Source organism: Heterodontus francisci, chromosome 35 (genome assembly GCF_036365525.1).
Source record: "Heterodontus francisci isolate sHetFra1 chromosome 35, sHetFra1.hap1, whole genome shotgun sequence".
Classification (NCBI taxonomy): Eukaryota; Metazoa; Chordata; class Chondrichthyes; order Heterodontiformes; family Heterodontidae; genus Heterodontus; species Heterodontus francisci.
The window spans coordinates 26,487,529-26,497,963 of record NC_090405.1 but is presented as its reverse complement, the minus strand read 5'-3'; the positions used below and the strand labels follow the sequence as shown (position 1 = coordinate 26,497,963).

The 10,435-nt window shown below is 46.9% G+C and overlaps 2 non-coding genes across 2 annotated transcripts; both read right to left on the bottom strand.

The window, feature by feature from the left end:
* Positions 1–2,311: 2,311 nt before the first annotated feature.
* trnal-cag (transfer RNA leucine (anticodon CAG)) lies at positions 2,312–2,394 on the bottom strand. The gene has a single exon. It is a non-coding gene; the product is annotated as a tRNA-Leu (tRNA).
* Positions 2,395–6,139: 3,745 nt separating this feature from the next.
* On the bottom strand, positions 6,140–6,222 carry trnal-uaa (transfer RNA leucine (anticodon UAA)). The gene has a single exon. It is a non-coding gene; the product is annotated as a tRNA-Leu (tRNA).
* Positions 6,223–10,435: the final 4,213 nt, after the last annotated feature.

The window sequence follows — 10,435 nt, the reverse complement described above, 5'->3', positions numbered from 1 at the left end:
CTGCCAATTTCAAACCCTTTATTAACAGTAGAACCGAAACCCAGTTCTCCACACAAACCCTTCCAGACTCGGTCTTCATAGTCAAGGCTTTCCAGAAAGCCGGAGCTTTTAAATATGGTCCCGATGCAATTAACACTCAGTAATATTCCCACCTAAACACAGTCCATTCTTTAACAAGAAACCTCCTCAGTAACATCACCATTTCCACACACATCCGCTTCCAGCAGTTTACAGCACCTTACTGCAGCTGTTTGGGGAATCTCCTGTGTTAAGATTGGAGTTGGAAAGCGGCCTTTACCCGGCAGTGTTATTGTCTCACACTGAATCTGCTAGATATCCTGTTCTCTTTATTGCGAGAGAGAAAGCACGGATTTAGGAAATGTTCATTTGAAATGATCCCTATTGAGAACGAGCCCGGCCGTGGGACAGGTATTCCAGTGCAAAGAGCTGTCCATGACCGAGTGTTGCAGACTGGCACATTGCAACGTCCAAGACTATGTGCTGTGGGACGGCATTAAAGCTTGGGGAAGCCACCATGGAGACTCAATGGGGAAAGGCTGCAGTCTAAGGCCCTAGTAGGCCATAGTACAGTGAGGGGCTGGAACCCGTGTAAAACCCCTCGGGCTGTTTGCACCAGAGAATGTTTGATGTGTAATGTAAATACTGTAAATATAACCTGTGCAGGCAGGGATAGTGAGATACCTCATGTACTTTATTGAAGGAAACTGATCTGTATTGTACCTTATGTAATATTAAAATTGAACTGCTTTGCAATGTAATTGCACAAATTATACGAATAAAATACATATTGTGCAAAAGAAAGCAGCTTTCCTGTCAACACACACCTTGTCTCAGGGCACAACTTTCCTGTGATCTTGTCATACCCAACTTCGCTCTATATCTTCTGACACACACACTTTACAGTCTGTCATTTCCAAAAACAAGCATTCTAAAATCAAAAGACCTTTTGTTTATTTCTCCTTTCTTTTCATTTCTCCTCTATTCTTCTCAATCACTCCCTTCAACAGTCCTATTCAGATCAAGGTGGAATGTGAATAGTGTCACAACTCACCTGACACTATTATTACCCTTCTTTTCTCTTGTCTCGTTCAATGGGAAAGTTTTATTCACCAGTCTGTTGCTGTTTTACACTCTTGCCATACCATCTGGTATTGCATCCATCTGAATTCTGTGCTTTCATGGCCTTACATATCTTTTCCTCTTCTGGATGATTTGTTTGCTTCAGTTCCATTCAACCAGGCTGGACCACAGGGAAGCTTAGAACCTTTGCCTTGGACGGGTCCACGTTGATCCATTACATTCAGAATCACCTCCTTGAAATAACTCCATAGTACAACTACAGTAACCACACAGCATCTGCTTCAAACACTCCTCCACATTTTATCTGTTCTGACCGTCAACACCTCCAGCTCTTTTGTTTAAGTGGAACCCATCAGGTGTGTATAGGCTCCTTCTATTCTGAAAGCTGTAGCACTGGTTCAGGGAATTCAGCCCTGTTTCTCTACTCAAAAGGATCAGCCATGCTTGATCTGCCTCGTATTTTGCTTTTATTGCAACGTTACAAGACCTCCAATCCTCTGGCACCACACCTGTATCCAGTGAGGGATTGGAAAATGATGGTCAGACCTTCCACTATTTCTTAAAAGCAAACTACTGCGGATGTTGGAAATCTGAAACAAAAACAAGAAATGCCGGATTCACTCAGCAGGTCTGGCAGCATCTGTGGAAAGAGAAGCAGAGGTAACGTTTCGGGTCAGTGACCCTTCTTCGGAACTTCGGAGTTCCGAAGAAGGGTCACTGACCCGAAACGTTAACTCTGCTTCTCTTTCCACAGATGCTGCCAGACCTGCTGAGTGAATCCGGCATTTCTTGTTTTTGTTCCACTATTTCTTCCCTGGCTTCTTTCAACAGCCTGGGGTACATTTCATCTGGTCCTGATGATTTATCCACATTCAAGGATGCTCATCCCATTAAGACTTCCTCTCTCCTTAAGTTATCACGTCCAATACTTCACACTCCTCCTCCTTAATAACAATATCTGCATCACCCTCTCATTCGGGAAAACAGTAAAGTATTCATTAAGGATATTGGCAACATCTTCCACCCCGATACAAAGGTTACATTTTTGATCTTTTATGTGCCCTGCTGTTTGCTTAGTTGTCTCTTACTCTCATGTTTTGTTGCAACGTCTTTGGGTCCATTGTTATTTTGTTTGTCCATGTTCTTTCCTGCTTTTTCTTTGCTTTTTGCCGCTGCTCCCAAACGCCTCCAGTTCAGTCAAAACACAATTTGTCAGAAGTGGGATTCGAACCCACGCCTCCAGTGGAGACTGCGACCTGAACGCAGCGCCTTAGACCGCTCGGCCATCCTGACTGCCTGTGATGTGCTATTAATGCTAAGGAAATTATTCATTCTTTGAGAAAGTATTTGTGAGATTGTGGAAATGTCTGGAAGAGGAAAGACCGGCGGGAAAGCTCGGGCCAAGGCCAAGTCTCACTCCTCCCGGGCTGAACTGCAGTTCCCGGTGGGCCGTGTTCACAGGCTCCTGAGAAAGCTGAGCGTGTGGGTGCCGGAGCCCCGGTCTATCTGGCTGCTGTGCTCGAGTATCTGACCGCTGAAATCCTCGAGCTGGCCGGTAACGCGGCCCGGGACAACAAGAAGACCCGCATCATCCCCAGACACCTGCAGCTGGCCGTCCGCAACGACGAGGAGCTCAACAAGCTGCTGGGAGGGGTGACCATCGCTCAGGGCGGGGTGCTGCCTAATATCCAGGCCGTGCTGCTGCGCAAGAAAACCAGCGCTCAGAGCTCCCAGAAAAAGTAAAGCGGCCAAAATGTCATCTAATAAACCAAAGGCTCTTTTCAGAGCCACTCACAGTCTCTGTGAAAGGGCTGGTTACTGTCAGGAGGGAGTCAGAGATGGAGTTATTGGAACAGTGGATTGACCTGTTTCACATCTGTCCAGGTGTGTTTTCAGTTCCCTCTCTGGATTTCGCTCTGTTTCTCTGCTCACACATCTCCCCCTCCAGTTAAGTGAAGAACTGAACTACAGGGTGTCAGAATCAACAATTTAATAAATCCCGCTGCCTTCGATTTTATAAATCCCGAGACCATCCCGGTACATTAACGGGAACTGGTTCGGAGCTGATGAATTAATTTAATAATGGAAGTGTCCGGGTTAATTCTCTGTTTTTCATTTGGACAGTTTGAATTGTGTTTTTTTTTCTCTCTGGTGATCTGAGCGCCGCTTCTCAATGAGAATCTGCTCCCGGAACAGAGTAAATGCAGGAAGGAAGAGGCCATTCTCGGGCTGTGTGTTTCTCTCCTAACCTGATCTGTTTCGACCGCACTGTTCCCAGAGGACGGAATCAGTGAGAGTTGTGCACACACAGGAGCTGAGTCCATTGCAGCGCTTTAATATGTGCCTTCTCCCCGGCCCTCCCTATTCTCCGGACACAGAGCTGTCTGTTTCCCCCGGCGGCGGGATAGAGTCGGGGATTCTCTCCCCGCAGTGTCAGGGTCTGCAACCCCGGGGAACTGGCGGTTTCAGTCAGAGTGCCCGAGCTGCCTTACATATCCTGTGTACTAATCTCCAATGGATTCAAATATTAGTGAACTCATTGGGTAATGTTTGTAAATAACCCTCATGTGAACGGACCCGGCTCCATTAATGCCTTCCAAATAAAACTGGGATCCATTTCTTTTCCCCAAATGCCAGCTAACGGATCCCAGGAGCGGGGTTGAGATTGTGCTGAGCAGCAATGAGTCTCCGGTAATGCTGCTTTCTAAATTCCAGATCAGCTCTCAGTCCGACAGGCCTTTCGGGAAAGTGATGTGACAAAACAGAAACCATGTGGCCTCCCCTCCAATCTAATGGGTTTGATGATGAACAGAGATGGCAGCTCTTTCCTTTGCTGATTTGGTGGCTCTGAAAAGAGCCCTTGTTACACTTGTTACTGAAGCTGGGTTTTAGGTGCGTTCCCCGCGGATGCGGCGGGCCAGCTGGATGTCTTTGGCCATGATGGACCGGGATCATTCTGGTGAATCTGCTCATTTTCCGGCAGAAGCATCAGTCGCTGTTTGAACTGTTTAAAGTCAGTGGTGTATTAGCAGCCAGAAAGTGAAGGGCAGTTCAATGCTCCCTGCAGCATTATCCGCCTCTTTCAGGAGAAAAGATCAGAAACCGCTCGTTTCTGTCAGTCCCCGAGAAGCCTGTGAGAAGCGGTTAGTCGCTAATTTGTTCCTTTTACAGAGAGGAAGCTGATATTTGTCCCGTTTTAAATTGCTGAACCGGACCTTCCTCCCGCCGCTTACAGTTAACAGATTGACAAATGAAAACGATTCCTAAAATCGCGTCAGGATTTTGTGACGGTAAATACAATAAAACAGAACATAAAATGAGAGGTTTTAAAATTGTTGCCTGAAAATTGAAATTTTCCATCACTTCAATTCCTTCCTGCTCTGGAATTGCCAGGCTTTTTCCAATTGGAAAATCTAAGCCAATGAGAACTTCTATTTACTTATATGTGATTCTCCTATTGGTTAAGAATTGGATTGAGAAGCGGGTGACCAATCAGAGACAGAGTCAAACTGTGGGGATTCCAGGCCCCCAGTAACTGAGCTGAAACTGTTCAAATTGACAAACCCTGGCAGTAGCTTCACACATTGGACACTTCACACTGAATCATTCAAGGGCTGGTGTGAGAGAAGCTTCAGATCCTGTCATTACTCTCTGACTCATTATTCATCTCGAACCAAACAATTAGTAAATGTGAAGCAGTGAAGAGACTTTTCACTCTCACTGCAGAATGTGTCATCTGGGGAAATAAGGAACTATTATATATTCGGAGATTCCAGGTACGTTCCTCCCTGAACAAATCCATTCCTAACATTCCCGATCACAGCCTATCCCAGCTCCTGTTGTCACCCGACTCCAGCTGAATTGGAGAAACTCATGTGTTGGGGTTTGAGTTGTGAGGTGGGGTTTCTCCGCCAGTGTTACTGTCTTACAGACTCTCCCCCTGAATTTGTGAACTGAGACTGCACCGAAGACATCCCCAGTTAGAGTGAGGGCCGGGTATCCCTCTGTTTTATTACAGAGAGTGGGGAAAGGGCTGGGTGGAGTGGATGTCAGCGAGTCACCAGGGATCCTGGATTTACTCCAAATCATTTCCATGTGGAATCTGCAGGCGGGGCCGGGACAGGGATCATTTGATCAGGGGATCAGCTCTTTCCTGAGAGATGTGGGTGGCTCTGAGAAGAGCCCTTGTGTTCAGATGTTTACAAGTTTCCCGCGCTTTCACTTCTTTCCAGACCCTGCTTTCTGAGACTTCGCTGCTTTCGGCTTGACCTTGCTCTTCCATGTCTGCACTTTCTTCAGCGCCTTTCCGCCCGCCGCACTCTTGCCTTTTTTGACCTTCTTCGCAGGAGACTTTTTCTGAAGCGCTGCTTTCTTCACCGCCTTATATGGCGTTGCCGCCGCCTTGCTGCTCGTTTTCTTGGCTGTTACTTTCTTTGTTGTCACTTTCTTGTCTGCTGGTTTCTTCACTAAAGATTTCTTGTCTGCTGGTTTCTTCACTGAAGATTTCTTGTCTGTTGGTTTCTTCACTAAAGATTTCTTGGCTGCTGGTTTCTTCACCTTCTTTCCCACTTTTCCCTGGGTTTTCCTTCTTGCTGATTTTGAAGGAGCCGGAGGCGCCCTGTCCCTTGCTCTGCACCAGGGAGCCTTTGTTCACATTCCTCTTGATACTTCGCTTGATCTGGGTCTTGAGCTTCTCCTGAGCGGTGGCAGACCTGCAAGGAATCAACTACCAGCTAGCGTATAAAGCGAGACCAAGGCTCAGGGCCTTCAGTGACCTGGAGGGGAGTCGGAGAGGCAGCGGATCCTGTGAGGAACCACAATCAAGGAAGGATGAGAAGGTCATTGTCAGGGTACAGAGGAGATTAAGTTAAAGATTTACCAGTTTATAAGCAAGCGCAGAGCCAAGGAACGGTGCTGGGGCAGATCAAATAATCGGCAGTTGTGATCAGTTGGAAGGCAAGAGTGATTAAATGACAGAAGAGATGATGGTGCAAGGCAAAAGTCAGGGACAGAATAAGTAACATTTTGTAAGCACAGATACCAGGAGTGGGGTTTGAACCCACGCAGACACATGTCTATTGGATCTTAAGTCCAACGCCTTAACCACTCGGCCATCCTGGTACATTAACTCACCACTAAAAATGAAATTTAATGTGATCCGGGTGCCATCTGGCCTTTTCCAATATAAAGTTATGACTCCTCTCCCATGCTGAATTGGACCCTTCATTATTTATGAACCTCAATCGGATCACCCCTCAGTCTAGGTTTCTCTAAGGTGTAGGGTCCCAAATCTTTTAGTCTAACTTGATAACCAAGATGTCTTATACTGGGAATTCGTCGAATGTCTCTCCTCTGTACCCTTTCCAAAGCCTCAATATCACCCATCATGTGAGGAGACCAAGACTGGATACAATATTCCAAGTGAGTCCTGACCAAGGTTTCATAAAAGGACAAATTCGGGACATCTCAGATACTGAAGGAGTCCGTGTCCAGAAGCAGCAAGACCTGGACAACATTCAGACTTGGGCTGCTGTGGCAAGTAACATTCACACCACATAAGTACCAGGCAATGACCATCTCCAACAAGAGAGAGTGTAACCATCTCCCTTTGACGTTCAACAGCATTACCATCGCTGAATCCCCCCACCATCAACATCCTGGGGGTTACCATTGACAAAAGCTTAACTGGACCATTCATATACATACTCTGGCTACAAGAGTAAATCAGATAGTGGGAATTCTGTGATGAGTAACTCAGCTCAAGGCACGTGGTGAAATGCTCATTAGGAGAGCTGGAGAAATGGACTGGTCAGGTGGGCAGAAAAGTGGCAAATGGAATTCAACTTGGAGAAGTGTGAGGTGATGCCTTTGGTGAGGTCAAACACAGCAAAGGAATACACAATTAATGGGTGAATGCTGAGAGGTGTAGAGGAAGTGAGGGACCTTGAAGTGAATGTCCACAAATCCCTGAAAGTAGCAGGACAGGTTGATAAGTTGGTTGAGAAGGCTTATGGAATCCTTTCCTTTATTAGCCGATGTATAGAATATCAGAGCAGGGAGGTTATGCTGGAACTGTATATAACATTAGTTAGGCCACAACTTGAGTTCTGTGTGCAGTTCTGGTCACCTCATTCCAGAAAGGATGTAATTGCACTAGAGAGGTAACAGAGGAGATTGACGAGGATGTTGCCAGGACTGGAAAAATGCAGCTATGAGGAAAGATTGGATAGACTGGGGTTGTTCTCCTTGGAATAGAAGAGGCTGAGGGGAGATTTGATTGAAATGTACAAAATTGTGAGGGGTCTGGATAGAATGGATGGGAAGGGTCTATTTACCTTAGTAGGGAGGTCAGTGACGAGAGGGCATAGATTTAAAGTGATGTGTTGAATAATTAGAGGGGAGATGAGGAAAGGTTTTTTCACCCAGAGGGCTGTGGGAGTCTGGAACTCACTGCCTGTAAGGGTAGCTGAGGCAGAAAGCCTCAACTCATTTAAAAGGTGTCTGGATGTGCACCTCAAGTACCTGAACCTGCAGGGCTACGGTCCAAATGCTGGGCAATGGGATTCAGCTGGGTGGCTCGTTTTTTGGCCTGCCTGTGCTGTAAACTTTCTATGTTCTATGATTCTATGCAGACACAATGGGCTGAATGGCCTCCTTCTGCACTGTAATAATTTTGTGATTTTTGACTCTCCAAAACTTGTCAACCATCTACAAGGCACAAACCAGGATGAGTGCAGCACCAACAATACTCTAGAAACTCGGCACTGTTCAGGACAAAGCAGCCGCCTTGATTGTCACCCCATTCACCACCTTAAACATTCACTCCCTTCACCACTGACGCACAGTGGCAGTAGTGTGTACCATCTACCAGATGCACTGCTGCAACTCACCAAGGCTCCGCAGACAGCACCTTCCAAACCGAAGACCTCCACCACCTTGAAGGACAAGGGCTGCAGATGCATGGAAACACCACCATGTGCAAGCTCCCCTCCAAGTCACACACCATCTGATCTGCAAATATATCGCTGTTCATTCACTGATGCTGGGTCAAGATCCTGGATCTCCCTTCCTAACAGCACTGTGGGTGTACCTACACCACATGGAGTGCAGCAATTCGAGAAGGGAGCTCACCGCCACCTTGTCAAGGACAATTAGGGATGGGTAACAAATTCTGGACTTGTCAGTGTCGCTCACATCCCATGAAAGAATATGCCTCATCTTATACTCAATTATCCTCTGAATGCAGCTCAACCCTCTATTTGCTCCAACTATCACTTCACAGCATTGCTGCTGTACCTTTAGAGATCTGTGCACTAGAACATCCAGATCTCTGCTCAAAATTATTTTCTTTTTTCCACCTGCTTTAATGTTTTTCCCTGAAGGGTGTATGAATGTTGAGCATTCGCCCTGTCCACATGAATAACACTGCACTTACCCAAATTAAACATCATTTACCAGTCATGAACCCAATCTCCCAACACATTAAGATCAGCCTGAAACAGTCGAGTATCGTCTACAGTCTAAACACTCGCACAGATCTTCAAATCATCTGTCAATTTACAGATGGTGCCCCCTCCACCTACATCCAGATCATTAATAAAAATAATAAAGAGCAACAGTCCCAACACCGATCCCTGTGAGATACCATTGGTGACTGGTCTCCAAACAGATCCAGATCCATCTGTAACTACTTTCTGCCTACGTCGTGCCAGTCAGTTCCCAATCCAGATCAATATATTACCACTGATACCAGGGACTTTAATCTTATAGAGAAGCCTCTTGTGTGGAACCTTATCAAAATCTTTTGAATGAGATCAGCTAATTGAACACAGGCTGAGGATTAGGCCTAGGCCTGTCCTGCTCTGTGCATGGGTCGCAGGACCAAACAAGGTGAGATCAGCTCACTGAGCACAGGCCCATCCTGCTCTATATGGTGCTCAGTACCTCACCAAATGAGAATAACTAACACACCACAGGCCATGGAGCCTCGGCCCATCCTTCTCTGATTGTGGTTCAGTGCCAACCAGGTAAGATCAGCTAATTCAGCACAGGCCGGAGATGGAAGCTGGACCTTTCCTGCTCTGGGGACTCCGTACCATACCAGGTGCGATGAAGTAAAATACCACAGGCCGGGGATGGAGCCTGAGATTTCCCTGTTCTGTGTGGGGCTCTGTACAACAACGTGTGAGAAGAACTATCATCCCTCAGGCTGAGGAAGGAGCCTGGGCCCATTCTGTTCTGTGTGGCTCCTACCACACTGAGTGGGATCAGTTAACTCAACACAGGCCATGAATATAACCAGGCCCTTTCCTGCTCCGTGTGGCTCAGTATCACACCAGGTGGCATCAGCTAACACAGCACAGGCTGGGGCTGGAGCTGGAGCCTGGGCCCGTCCTGCTCTGTGGGTTCAGTAACAACCCGTAAGATGAACTTTTTTCAAAAGACTTCAGTGTATTTAACTCTGTCCAACACTGTGAGGCAGCTTTCTGTGTTTATAAAGAGTGTAATTTATTGACTGGTCTCTTGGATCAAACAGGGTAACAGACAGAGGTCTGTGTGCAGAGGGTTTGGAGGTGAGCTCTGATTCCTAACCCTTTCTGGACTGTGAGGAATAAAGAATGAATGAGAGAGAGAGAATGTGGGAGAAGGGATGATGGAAGAATTTGTCCGTGAACCTGATTAAAAGTGGCTCAAACTCAAGATAATATTAAGATATCAAGAGCAGAACATTAACATAATCTGAGTTCCGCGATCTGGTCGGGTCCCATTCCCCTGAAGTGAGGAATGAACGGGTGGGGAAATTCCGCCTGGAGTTATATTTGTCTCCAATGAAGATGAGTTCACAGTGAGGATGGAATAGCTCAGTTGGGAGAACACTAGATTGAAAAACCAGGATACAATCCCTGGTTTCATCAGTTTTAATTTGGTGTCTCCATCAGTTTAAGTAGAGAGAATCAGAGGGGAGATTTTCCACTCTTGATCCCATGGGCTGAATTTTAAACTAACGGTGCGGCTCTCGGCAGAGGCACCGGAAGCGGGTGTCATCACCACACGAGTGAAATGTGGCCGACCGACCCCGATCACGGAGCAGCCGACCAATTAATGAAGGGGAGGCGTGGGGCCCATGTAAACAAGGACCAGAGGCAGGGAACGAGGCACCGATGGCACCGACATCTGACACAACGGCAGGTGCTGGCACCATATTGAAAGGGCTGCCAGACCTGCATTCACTGCTGCCTGGTTTAAAGGAGTGTCTTCCTGAGAGCCCTCTGCTGTCCCAGGACCCGTTCTGCTGCCTCTGCTGTCCCAGAACCCCTTCTGCTGCCTCTGCTGC